This window comes from Athene cunicularia (genome assembly GCF_003259725.1).
Source record: "Athene cunicularia isolate RWA chromosome 3 unlocalized genomic scaffold, athCun1 chr3_part1, whole genome shotgun sequence".
Lineage (NCBI taxonomy): Eukaryota > Metazoa > Chordata > Aves > Strigiformes > Strigidae > Athene > Athene cunicularia.
In genome coordinates, this window is record NW_020799097.1 from 16,078,864 (window position 1) to 16,092,264 (window position 13,401).

Here is a 13,401-nt window from a genome sequence, read left to right on the forward strand (position 1 = left end):
GTGTGCAGTCCCACCCGGCAGGAGACCGGCGCTCGCCGTTCTGTGCGAGTCATGAACTTGCACAGCCTCCCCGCGTACCCCGCCGCAAAATGGAGGGGATTTAGGGATTGATGCTAATCTGCTTCCCGAGGGAGGTAATTGGAAGCGTTGCTCAGAAATACGGCCTGCAGCAGAGACAAAGAAGTGAATCTTCCCTTTAGGATATATTTTCTTCCCCCCAGCTCCTGCCCAGCACATTTTCAAGTCAAAAATATATGGAGAATTTAATGTAGCTGCCACTGTGCCTTATCGGTAGCTTTCGCTCTGCCTCCCCTTATAGAAGACGAAGTGAGCACATTCAGTGCAGTCGGAAGATAAGAGCTGAATAGAGCTGAAATCAAGGCCACACCAGGAAAAAGATACTTAAAGATTTTAGCGACAAACCTTGGGAGGCAAGGGCAGGCAGGAACAAACAGAAAAATACCACCACCACCACCAAAGCTGCAGTTTTTCAAAGCTTATCTCTGCACTAAATCTAACAGATTTTTATAAGGACAGGAAAAATCCCAAAAACCTTTCACATGTACTCCAAAGCTCGAATACATTGAAATGGAATACATTAATGCAAAAAGACATGAAAATGTTACTCAGCAATAACTCTTTCCTCCAAGACTTTCAGAAATAGTTCAACCTTTTTGTCAGGTTATAAAAAAAAAAAAAAACAAAAACCCAACAATGTCAGCCCAAGGCAAAGAACAACCTGGAAACTAGAGAACTAAAGAACCTGAACAGTTAAAACTAGAAGCAACTCGACCAGGAACATATAATGGAAAACTATATGCAACCAGCATCGCTGCCAACTTCACATACTTGAAGCTGGGTTCTCCTTGCAGGAGATGATTACTCGTGAGTAATCTCCTTGATTTCCCTGCAAGCCCTTCCCTGCGTGTGCATTGCCCACGTAAGTGCGTCTGGCCACCAGGATGGGGCTGCGGCTCCCGCCGTGCCTCGCTGGCTGCTCTGTCAGGGAGGGCGGTGGCACGGGTGAGGACACCACACTTCATCCAGGAATAGGTGGCAACAGAGCAAGTACCTACTTGAGGCCTCCTCTGAGATTTACAGCCCTTGGGCTGACGTCTGGAGAGAGGAGGCAGTTTATGACAATCCCGCTGTAATTTTGAACGCGGTTTTCAGCCGGTGGCCCCAACAGCAGCAGGTTTTCTGCTGCATGGCACTGCCCCGCGTCCTGCAGTGGACAGGTGGTGAGATGAGACCTGCAGCCATTGCTGGAGGCTGCAGCAGTTCCTTGCAGGGATGCCCTGGTTCGATGGGACTTGGCAGCTGTGAGCACCCTGCCCTCAGGGTTTGGGGTGATCCTCAGGGGGTGTCCTCATGCTGCACCACACCCTGCTCAGCACAATGCTCAAATCTTTCTGCCAGGAGCTGCCTCTGCTGGGAGACTTGGGGACAATTTATGATCAGTGGGTACCTACTTGAGAAGTGTTCCTCTCTTCGAGCCCTCTAGTATTCTGTATTCCCATGATAAATTGCATAAATACTGAAAATAATTCTGGATTCAACAATTATTAGGGAACACACAGCAAGGACCATATGAGGCATTACTATCATTTATACCCAACTTCTTTCTTCAAGAATTGTACCATTCCGGCTGTGATCAGATACAAGATGGTACAATCCACCTTGCCATGCAAGCCAACCCAAGAAACACTGACAAGATTTCAGATGATTTCAAGTCCTAATGCTCGATAGCAAGCACTTCCTGAGTTACAGAAATCCTTTGGGAAACAAGGAAGGATGGCTTTAAAAAGTCGTTGACAGCTCACAAACAGATAAAAAGAAGATACAGATTCATCCCTGCAATGAGTTTGTGATGGCTGCTGCTCCCAGTCTGCAGCCTTCCAGCTCTGCTCTCCTCTTCAGAGAATATGCTGGGTGAAGACAGTCAAGCCTTACATTTGCAAGATCCGTATGTGGGCAGTTACTTTCTCACATTATGCACCTAAGTGCATACTTGAGCATGCTACAATGAGAACTTAATGACCTCTGAAATACCATGTTCAGTTTCGTGCTTCTCACTACAAGAAAGAGTGAGGTGCTGGAGCATGCACAAAGAAATGCAACGAAGCTGGTAAAGAGCAGGTCTTATGGGGAGCAGCTGAAGGAACTGGGGTTGTCTAGCTTGGACAAAAGGAGGCTCAGAGGAGACCTCACTCTCTACAAGTACGTGAAAGGAGGTTGTAGCAAGGTGGGTGTCAGTCTCTTTTCTCAAGTAGCAAGTGATAGGGATGTGAAGAAACTCAAGTTGAGCCAAGAGAGGTTTAGATTGGATGTTAGGAAACATTTCTTCACTGAAGGGGTTATCAAGCATTGGAACAGACTGCCTAGGGAAGTGTTTGAGTCATCATCCATGGACCTATTTAAAAGACATGTAGATGTGCTGCTTAGGGACATGGTTTAATGGTGGACTTGGCAATAGTAGGTTTATGGTAGGACTTCATGATCTTAAAGGTCTTTTCCAACCTCAATGATTGTGTGATTCCATGAAACCATTTGCAAAATTGGGCCCTCTGCGTGTATCTGGCTTATCTGAAGTTCTTTTGATGGCATATGTTCATTAAGCCTATCTGTAATACTCCCATGATGACCTAGCATAGACCTTCACAAACTTAAATCCATAGCTGTTCTGACATGTGTTTGATTTTTCTTTCTGCTTTTCATTCAGTTTCCACAGTCAGGAGTGAGAAACAAAGAGGGATTAAATTAGATTCATCTCCATCATTCCAACAATACTGAATTTGTGTGAAATTCCTTCTGCTGTCTGTGGTTTAATCACCAAGGGATTAGATGAAAACAAGTATTTGAGGTGTGTGGCATGCTGCTATTCTTTAAATATCTGCCATAATAATGTGAACTTCATAAAGCTATTGCTAATCTTGAATTATTACCTGCCTTCCTGTGGTTTGGCATGATTAACTCAAGGAAGAGATTAAAGTGATATTTACTTTTTTTTGAGCAGTTCATCAGCTTGACCCAGACAGCCCAACACCAGAAAACAAAGGAAGAAACTGCTGGCAAGGATTCAGCCCACTTTCCCCATTGGTCTCCTGATACCTGTCATGGTTGTTGGGATGCAAAGCACTGGCAACATCCTCGAAGGAGGCCAATTGTTCCAGCCGCTTTCAGGCCAGGTGTTGGATGGAAAGCTTGCATGGATCAGACAGACTGTGATGTGCCTCTCCCGGATGAGACAGGAATTGCCTCCACTGGAGACAGTGACAGCAAAAGCAAATCTCCTGGCTTTGAGCTGGGGACATGGTTATCTTGGTTATGCCCACGCTGTCCTCCTGGAGGTGGATGGCACTTCTCCGTGGGGAGCTGCTGGACAGGAGTTTTGCCTGGGAAGGAGCTCCTGCCCGACCCTTCTGCCCGGCCAGGGCATTTGCAGGACAACCTCACGGGAATGGTCAGAGGAGCACCCCCTCCATTACCAAGCTTCCTCACAACTTACATTTGATGGAAGAAAGCCACATTTCGAAAGACATTGTATTTTTTTCATGCTGTTTTAATCTTGCTTTTGGAAATCCCTCACCAAGAAATCACTTTAGAGAAATTCAAATGAAAATAGTAACAGTAAAGTGCAGCCAGTGCTATTTCACTGTGAGAAAGCCAAACTGCATGGCAGGTGCTTGGGGAAATCTGAGGGAAAATTGTTTATATCAGAACTATTTTCTTTGATAAGTTTTGTCTTACACTAATAAAATCCTGGATGCTCATCTACAAAGCCTCCCATTTTTTGCTATCAGATGCTGGGTGTTGAATCTTTGCCTATGTCAGTTTAACCCCTCTTTGTTCTCCTTTGCATTTCCAAGTGGAACTTAACAGGCAAACAAACATAACTTGGGAAATGCCAGCTACATGGGTTGCTCTCACCCACAGCATGGGCAAGCAGCATCACCTGAACTGGCAGACCCAGTGTTTAATGTACTACCAAAAGAAGTATGCCAAAGGGTTTTGCCAGTCGTCTGAATCACAGAAACTGGAGGTGGAGAAGAGCAGGTAGGCTTTTACAGTGCATTTTCCTGCCAAGGCAGGATTGTTCCCTGCAGTATCTTCTAGTGAATTTTCATGGCCTGTTTTAAATGACCTTGGAGGATGGGGAGAGGCAGGAGGCAGGAATCTGCTAGTACCCTCTGGAGTCTTTTTGTCTAGTTTGAATAATATAATGTGGAGCAAGGGCAAATGGGTGTTCAGAGAATTTAGCTACAACACAATATTTAATGTAATTTTTGCATGCTTTTTCATCTCCAGCCTACTTGCTATGCCTGCCGCTGTGCCAGTAACATCAGATAGATGTAAAAAAATAAAAGTAACAAAAATAGTGGCAATACTCCATCTTTGCATGATTGCTCTTCTATTCTCTTAGCAGGAGATTGTCTTGGGTGTTTTCTTCCCCTGTGAGGAAAAATGAATAGTAAGAGCTGTGATGATTGGCACTAAGCCTGAGAACAGCAGATGTGAGTTTGCACAGCTGGACAAAGAAAAAAATGCACTTTGCTACCTACATTTGTATTAAGGTTGCCCCAGGGATACCCCAGTGCCCAGGGGGGACTTAGCATATGAACAGCCAAAGCCATTAGGTACATTTACATATATAAGAACACTTGGTGTCCTTTTCAAAGTCAAAGAGAGCAACGATTAAAGCAACATAAAGGAAATTTGGCTGTGTGGTTTTTCTCCCTGATAATAGAATGACTGAGGGTGGAAATATTAAAAAAAATTAGGCCTGACAGAGGTGATGAATTTATGAATTAAACGAGCACATTTTCATTTCATTTACTGTTGTCTACCAGTTTATTACACGGGAATCTAAAAGGGACTTTATTTTGCCTCCCAGGCTGCAGTTGCTATGCCAGACACTAAAGTTAGATATTTTAGATAAGATTTTAATATTAAAGCTTCTTAGACTAAAAAGGAAAACCCATGCTAAATAGGGAAAATTAAAAACCTCATTTCCCTTCATGGTGCTTTACTGTAGTTTTGCACCCCGGGGTTTGCCACAATGTTTGCTGGGACTTACCATAAAAAAAAAAAAAATAAAATGTGGGGCAGGGGGTGTTTTAACTGAAACTAAAAAATTGTAATTTCCTAGTGCTCCATAGCCTGCACATGCTTATTTAGAGTTGCATCCACCAAGAACCCAGTTCTCCTGTGGGCTCGACATGCAATGATACCCTCTACCAGGGCAGAGCAGCAGGGCTTTGGGTATTCACCCGCCATCCCGTGGCACAGTGAGGGCCTCAGCATCTTTGGCATTGGCATTCCCACCCCGGGTTTTAACCCACACCACCAGCAGCAGCTATATCAAAACACAAAATGCTGTGTCTAACTTGCCTGGGTGGAAAATAACAGGGAGCCTTTGAAATGGAAGAGGTCCACAGAGCCATCGGAAGACTGTCATGTCTATGGAATGCAACAAAGTGAACTCTGGGTTTGTGGTCCAAAATGGTAGATTTATGCTGAGAGGTGGGATAGAGAAGAAAACTCAAGTGTTTCTACGCAGCAGAAAATATCAATGTTGTTACTTGTTTCTATTCTGAACCACAACAGGAAAATGCTAAAGCCTGAAATTGGGAAAAATACCTGTGTGTCTAAATGAAAATCAGTGGTTTAGTCTGGCATTACAAAAGATTTAAAAAGCAAAACAAAACAAAGTATTTTTGTTCAATCAATAATATAGTAAACCTGGTGTTCCCCCACAGCAACTTTCAGTTTTGCTGAGATCACTTTTTCATAGGGCTGAACAAAAGAGGAAAAGAAAGAAACCAAGAAACCCGACAGTTCTTTTTTGGGATGTTGGAGCCAACAAGATGCTAATTTAGTGCTCTGCCAGCCTGTGTGCTCTGGGATGCCTTCCAGAGCCCTGCAAGAGCCAGGGGAGCCCACACCAGCCTCAGAATGCTGCCCCAGTGCTCTGGGGTTAAGGGGCTTTGCATCATGTTTGCACTCATCCAGGGCTCAAACTTTCCTGCTGAGATACTCGTGTCCTCATGCTGCTCCTGTCTGTATAAATCTGCCCTGAAATAATATCGGAATTCCTTTCAATACTTAAAGGGGGCTTGTAAGAAAGATGGGGACAGATTGTTTAACAGGGCCTGTTGCAATACGGCAAGGGGTAATGTATTTGAACTAAAAGAGGGTGGATGTAGACTAGATATAAGGAAGAAATCTTTTACGGTGAGGGTGGTAAAACACTGACACCGGTTGCCCAGAGAGGTGGCAGATGCCCCATCCCTGGAAGTGTTCAAGGCCAGGTTGGATGGCACTCTAAGCAGCCTGATATGGTTGAAGATGTCCCTACTTAATGCAGGGGGGTTGCACTACATGACCTTTTAAGGTCCCTTCACACCCAAACCATTCTGTGATTCTGTGAAATCAGAGGGCCTCATAAAGCACCATTTCCCATGGGATCAGGCTCTCCAGCTCAGTAGCCGAAGGCAAAGCCATGCGGATTGTTCAATGCAATTTGGAAGAAGTCAGATTAATTTTGGCACGGGTGATGGAGCACTCTTGTATTGCTCCTGTTGGTAATTAAGAGAAAGCAAATCACAGGGGAGGACAATAAAAGTATTAATTAACACCACTTTCAATAAGAAAAATGTTAGTAATTTTAAAAAGGTTGGGTTATGCCTGGAGAAAATCCTTAAATAGGGTAATCACATTGTTGGGCATTTGACAAATGCACGCTAATAATTAAATGGTGGTATTGATTACGCATTTAGATAATCACCAGATCCTCCATACTATTGCAGGAATGTCCCAATTCTGTTGTCTTGAGCCTTGACTTCAAGGAGTGAAAAATATGCTTAATTTCAAGCATGCAGACAACTGCTTTTCACTCACTGGTCTTCACCTGAAAAATCTGTGTGTGTTTCCCATCGGCTGGAGAGCCAACATATGACCCCACAAAGCCACCACAGCTTGTGGGCTGAGCAAAAGGCTCTGCTGAGGCCTCCGACCTGCTGAGCACCAGGGTTAGCTGGGATGGGCTTAGCTGGGACAGGCAGCAATGCAGGCTCAGTGCCCAACCTGGTGGGTGCAGGAGAGGAGGGAGGCTGAAGGACCCATTGGGGTGGTGCGCCTGGGATAGGCACATGGGGGAGCAGCATCCTCCCAGCGAGTGCTACTCACCAGCTGGGAATATCACAGCAAAATGTAGAGGACTCTTGCTGAAATGGGAGGACATTTCTCAAGGGCAGGCTACTTTCTAGCCTTACCAAGCTCCTGCCCTACCTTTGCCACAGTGCTACCAAAACATGCACTTTTTTACAGAACCAATAGGGAGAGGGCAGAAACTTTGCAAGTAAAAGCAATCACAGTATTTAGGGATGTATAATCGCCTTTCATCACAACACAAACCGTGAGGCAATTTGCTTCAAGCAGAGGTTATTTTTACCCCCTCCAAAGAGACAATAATCCAATATAAAAGCCCGCCAGCAGGATCCTGGACAACGTGTGACACCATGTTCTCATCAGCATCCCACTGGTGTTCTGGCAAGGTACCTGGTGCTCGCAGCACCCGCCGGTGTGGCCGCTCTCAGCTGATCTGCCCAACAGCATTCAAAGCCAAACAGTGGCACAGTTTATTGAAGCCAGCAGCATCTCTGCTCTCAGACTGTCGTGCAAATACCGTTGGATTTTTCATATTATTGTGATACCAGGTGTCCTGTTTTATATAAAAGGCTATCCAGGCAAGTAAGAGAAATTCAGTTACTTACTCCATGCTGGGGGTATCTGACAACATTAATTCTGACTGATAGAGATTTTAGAGACATTCCTTCCGGCTGACAGAGATTAAAAAGTAATAAAGGGCACCTGATGGGTTCCCAAACCAAATGAATTCCTAAAAAATGATGGACTGGGTCACCTTTTACATAAGCATTTCAGCAATGTTTAATTAATGTACAGTTTGGCTTCAACCATGCAAAGAGCACGTTTCTGCCCTTGCACACATGAACTCCCAAGAGTGACACAACTGTCGCTTTGCTTTGGGTTTCTGTTGGGAACAGCCAGCCTTTTATGATATATAAAATTTAAGTTTTGGTAACAAAAAGGTAGGTAGACAAGGCACACTAGCAGGAGCAGAAAGCAAAATGTAGGAAGGAGCCTTTGGGGTGTTCCAGTGTCTTCCTCTCCTGGCTGTCCCTCTTTTAAGTTTTTCTTTCACATTGGCAATGCATTTTTCCATTGGAAAAAAAAAATATGTTTCTTCTGAGTCATCTCTGCAGGAAATCTCCTGTTCTAGCGGGATTCTCTCTGCCAGGCAGCGGTGGGCACTGGTGGCTGCCTCCTTCCCCAAGGCAGGTCCCATCTCTCAGTGGTGGTATTGAAATAAAAATACAGACATCCTATTAATAGCCAAACTGTAGACAATTCCAGATGTGGAATTTGGCTTCTGAAATTACAAACCCAACCAAGCCAGGCCTGAACCAGTAAAATTTGCCTGTGTTTCCTCTGACTCATAACTGTTTTTTCAGAGAGGTTTTCAGCGAAATTTCTTCAGCAATTCCTGTGTTGTTGCCTGACTCATACTGAAACACCAAAATCATTATCAAAGTGAAATCGTAGCAAAGGGGGTGTGAATACTTGATATTTACCAGTTTAAAAGCATTAGAAACCATATTTGCTCTGGAGCATGCTTTATATTACAGCATACTGTATTATTTGCAAAAGAAAACAAAAAGTCTATCAGAGACAAGGTCAAGCACTTAAGAAGCAATTTTGAAGTGTAAGATTAATTTATTCTTCCATAAACTTTCATTCATCCTCCTGACACATGTAATATTTGTGTACCGTGTCCCACCTGCTTTCAGTATGAAGCCCCTGTCCATTCCCTGTCGGGGAAGAGGATGCTCAGCATGAAGGATGAGGTGTTCAGATGTCCTGAGGATGGGCAGCAGTACAAGGTACACAGCTGTGAATGGTGCTTCCCGATTGTGGGAGCAGAAATGCATGCAGGGGTGGGAGCAGAAGTGCACCCACAGCCCCCACCTCCGCAGTGCAAAGTGATGGGAGAGAGGAGTCAGGCTGGTTGGCAGGTCACTGAAGCCTCCATCCCTGAGGAAAGGCCCCACATCTATTGTGATTTGCTTCTGTTAAAGGGTGATTTGCTACAGGAGGGTCGGTGGTGTCATGCAAGTGTCAGTCCATTGCCTTCCTAGTGGGTTTGCAGCACGGGAGCAGTAGCCTTTTGCCTGATGCCAAATTTCCTGTGGGGATACCTATCCCCAGCTGCAGTGGGAGCCCAGCTAATCCTCCCTGGGGTTTTTCAGTGCCATAAAGCCCAGGGGCATGTGAAGGTGGACCTCAAAGGTGGTGGGTTTTGGGGAAAAAAAAATGCTGCAACAATGGTTTCTTTGCTTTTTAAATTAAAACTCAAACTGTTGCTACAGAAGAAGGGACTAAAAACAATCCCCCAAGTCTGGGAGCTCATATTTACCTTCTCACCAGCTCTGCAGATACTTAATTTGAATTCTGCTTCATCTCCTGTCTCCCTCATGTATCATCGCTAATTAAAGTACACACTCTGCACTTACCCAGACAAGGATGTGGGAGGCAGAAGAGGCTCAATCTCATTTTCTGCTGCTGTATTGCCTCTGCAGAGCCAACCACGGGGGAACCAGGGTCCTGCTCAGAGACCAGCATCTGCAGTGTGGACCCTTTTCATCACCACTGCTCCATGTGATGGAAACCCCCAATGTGTGAGTGGCAACCTCTAAGGGAAAGCACTGAGTGAAAGACGTGCCTGTGACTCCCCAGGCAGATGGGGTGAGTCTGGTGAGGGAGGGAGCAACACCCCAACGCAGGCACTGCTCCCCACACACCTGTGCTGGAGACCGCTCTGTCCCCAGTCGAGGAAGCCAGAGGAGCTGTGCTGGCAGCCGCCTTGTAGGTCTGTGCTTTGGTGCTCCCATGCCCTACAAACACGCCTCCAAACTTCCAACTCAAGTGAAATTCAACCAAAGCCTTATGGCTGTAAGGACACATCTCCTCCCGCCTTCACCTCAGGGAGACACCCCTCTGACATGTCCCCTAGAGCCCGGCCATCCCTGACCACACGTCCCCTCACTCCCAGCCAGCAAAATGAGATTTCTGACTTCTCCCCAGCTTCTGGTTCCAGGCTAGAAGTCTGTCTCCTTCAGCCTTCCCACTGCACCCCTGCCCCACTTCACTCTCATCCCAGCCAAAATATGAGGGTGTTTTTGGCAGTGCCCAGTTCTGCAGCCACACTGATTCCCATGATCATCACAGACCCTCCTGCCTCACAACGCTACAAGTGGTATCAACCTGTAAAGGTAAAGCGAGACTTTAAAGCCTATGAACACCAGGGAGGGAATACAGATGTTATTAGGCTCAGAGATTGTCTATACCTCAAAAGATTCAAGGATATGGTATCAGAGGAGGAAACACTGAACACAGTGTATTTAGCAGTTGGCCAAAGTCATTCCCTTGTCCCCATCTGAAGTGCCATTGTGCACTCTGCTCTACATGAGCCAAATGTATCCGTGTCCATTAAAGGTGGGGAAAAGCACTGCTGAGAACAGCTCTGAATAATTAATTCCCAGAACTATAAAAAGCTACAAGGGAATGAAATTTAGAAAAATCTAGTTTTAGGATAATTATAGTACAAATCAGGAGAGCACTTGGACCCAAAACAGATACATTAGTAGGACAGCTGAGCACAGTGGGTCAAATTCATACTTGACAGAACTGCATAGTCTTCTACAGAGCTCCTCCCGGGATGGATTCAGCCCGGGGACAGAAAGCAGACCCGGCAGTTAGATTGATGAAGTGAGTAGAAATCTAAAATAGCACTTCTTAATATAGAAAGCATAAAAGAAAGGACAGAAAATGTTTCAGGTTAGCATTCATGCCCCAGGTGTAAACAGGGAGTGATATTTTCTGAAATATTTTGTTATAATGCTAGTTTAACTAACCTGCTTCCCCCCACCCTGGCTCCACTATCACATCTACTGTGTTACAACTGGTTCTATAAAATCCCAGTTTGTTTGCAGACCTTATCACATTTGGGCTTTTTTCAAAGCTCCAGATGCTGGAATTCACGTGTTGTTTGCTAAAGCAGACCTTCAATTTTCTAACCAGTTATATTTCTAGTCTGTATTTTTCATGGCAAGTTTGAAAACATTAACCCTGAGCCCTGAGTCACCAGCAAGCAAACAGATGTTTTCTTCCAGTTTTCCAGTTTTTAAGCCAGTCAATACAGTGTCCAGTTTAAGATGTTGAATCCTTGGGACTGCTCATTTAACTCACCACTCTCAGGTAGGGGGATGTGGGATTTTTATAGTTTACATACTAACACACGTAATCAGGCTGTATACCCAGCACGTTTGAATTGAATACTGGAGGAGACAACACTGGGTGATTGGTTTATGGCTGGTATCATGCAACCCCAGTGCCCTCAGCATCTCAGTGGGCTCCCCAAGGCTCTGCACAGGGCTGCCCAGGACAGACTCTGACCTTTATGTGTTGCTTTCTGGTAAAAGAGTACACACACAGAGAAGCAGAAGTTTATTGCCTTTTTTTAATAACAGCAACAGATCACCTGAGAATTCAGTTTTATGCAAGCCAGAAGTGACAGGCTGCTCACAGACTAACAAACAGAGAGATTATCATTACTTCAGAAGGGCTGTTCTAATGTCCAAAGCCCTGTTTCAGCATGACTCTTGGTGGCACAGGACCAGGCAGTTCCAGTAGTACCTCCTGGCCAAAGACACCTGCAGAATGGCAGAGGTATCTGTCCTGTGTCAGGTCATGTTTCCACGAGCTCCCTGTTCTGGCATTATTCATTCCCAGTATGAAGTTACTGGGTACAGTCATAGCATGCTATCAAACAAGTGCTCTTTTCATAGTGGTGAGCTATGATTTTCTATAGACTTAATTTATTAAGAGCATCCTTCAAAGCAAAAGGCTCTCCTATAAACCCATGCCATTCCTTGAACTTAAAATTCACTTAAGAGGAGGCTTGTATTATAAGAAGATATCCTCTCCTTTATTTGTAAGTGCGGGAGCTGTTTGACACAACACAAAGCAACTGGAGAAAAGGAACAAGGATTACTCTATCAGTCAGAAATGCATCCAGCTCTGCTGTAGAGTTCTTGCTGGAAGGGAAACAAAAGGCCACCTCTGTGAGACTCAGCTCTTTAGAGCTCTTAAGCTTTTAAGTAGGTGGCAGGTAAAGCATCACATATTTCCCCTGTGTCCAAAAACATTAGGGTCAATTGAAGAGGACCTGGTACGAGTACAGATGATGAAGAAATGGAGAGTATGCTTATTAGCTTATAGACAAGACAAAGTGAGTGGGAGCTGTAGGCACAGATAAGGACAGGATGACAATTCAAACCAATGTTTACAAGTTGGGGAAAAGGCCTGGAAAAAAGGATGCGGTTCAGTAGAGACACGTGTGAGGTAGGCAGGAACAATCAGCTGTGCAAACACAGCCTGGGTTCAGCTGCAGCAGCTCTGCCAAAAAAAGGTCTGAGAGGGTGGTTGTGGATTGTAGAGTGAACATGAATCGACAATGTCACGTTGTTGTGAAGACAGATGTTCTAGGGTGGATAAAGGAGAAGCAAAGCCCATACAATGGGAAATTACCCTTCCACACCAGCTAGAGAGACACACTGTGGCTTGAGGAGTGGCACCTACAGAGACCCCAGCTGCCAAGCAGGGAGGTGGGAAACACCCCAAGAGCAGAGGCTGACTGAATTGGAGTTTAGCCTAAATACATGAAGCCTGGAGGGAAACATAATCCTACATAAAATGTTGTTTTAAATAGAGGGGGATATCTGTGGTGAACAGGAGCAATGACCTTAAATTAAAACAAGTGAAAGTCAGAGCATACACAGGAAAAAAATTTCTTCAGGTAAGGGCGAACCACTGGACAGGATTGTCGGGCAGGATTGAAATTTCCATCACGCTACAAACAGGTCAGACAAGTGGTGGTTAGAGATGATAAAGTGGTACAACCTGCCTTGAGCCTGGAGAAAAGATTAAATGAGCCCTTGTGAATCTTTCTAGCCCTGTTTTTCTGTGATTTATCAGAGGATTCACAGCTGCAGTTTTCTACATTTTCAAGGTTTAAAAATGTAGCTCTACTGGCCAACAACACAGTGGAGATGTTGGGAGAATGTGGAAGCCTTCTTGTCTAAGCCCAGTGACACCCCACCACTTTTGGAGAAAAGCCACTGTGAAGTCACCAGCAACCTGTGCTCTGCTCTCCTCAGAAGCCAAAAAAGTAACACTCAAAGCTTTTCTCTCCAGTTTTTGTGGAGCTAAAGTATCAATAATAAATTTCAGATGGTTCAAAACAAGAGCAGTATTTCAGTC